Below are 1,057 nucleotides of genomic sequence, written 5' to 3'. Positions count from 1 at the left end.
TAATCAATTTTGCTACTTTTGATTTGTAGAAAAATCAGACAATAAATTCAGTGTTTGTGGTGGTTCGTCGCTGTATCTCTCTTTATATGCAGGATTACTCGAAAAATGGTGGATCTGCGTAAAAGATGGGCTTGGAAGGATTCTATATCAATGCAAGGACACAGAGACAATATTAAGCTGAAATTAAAACCACTGACCAAATGATCAGAATCCTTCTGGAGCCTGGGGCTCATTTCCTGCTTGACATGGATGAAGTTTTGAGTCTTGGTGGATATAAATGGTTCTTATTGGTGTCAGACCACTAGGGGGCAGCAGCTGGGAAGTCAAAATTCCACACATAGTGCCTTTAAATCACTGCATTTTCCCCCCCAGGACACATTTGCACACCTGTTTAAAGGACATAAAATAAAACTTTGATGACAAGCTATTCCTGTAAAACTAATGAGCTTAATATTTTTTTATGGCCAACTTTTTCAGTAAAACTGCTTGATATTTGAAAACCAATTTAGCTCAGGGATATAATGGCCAGATGATACCACACACAGCACAGTGCAGTGGGTATGACTGCAACAGCCCCGAAGGAGGGAGGCTGAAAATGAATATTTAAAGCCTTGAAGGAGGTAGAGAAGATTTGATTTACCAGGGAAGATGAATAGCTGAAGGGATCAAGCAGGCATTAAAAGTTAAGAGAGCCAGAGAAGCCACCTACAGCATGACCCACGTCAGCTTTACAGCACCACCAATCATCCTTCGCCTACCGACAACCCCCCAATCAACTTCCCAAAAATATCTCCATTGTCATAACCCACAGCACATAGCCATACCACCCCCTCCACTTCCTCTTACTCCCACACACAATCCCCGCAGTGCTAACCTCAGATTGGTGAGCACCAACAGGTGCCTGCCCCTCAGAGTTCCTAGTACAAGCGCACCCCCCCCAGCACATCCATCCAATCAGATCATGGTTTCACCCAGAGAGTCATGGCCACAAAAGAGACGAAAGGACAGGAGACAGGGTCGTTAGCTGAAGAGCGCGTGCCGTTCGGGGTGTTAACTA

This window comes from Oreochromis aureus, linkage group 3, assembly GCF_013358895.1.
Source record: "Oreochromis aureus strain Israel breed Guangdong linkage group 3, ZZ_aureus, whole genome shotgun sequence".
Lineage (NCBI taxonomy): Eukaryota > Metazoa > Chordata > Actinopteri > Cichliformes > Cichlidae > Oreochromis > Oreochromis aureus.
Note: the sequence above shows the minus strand (reverse complement) of the source record.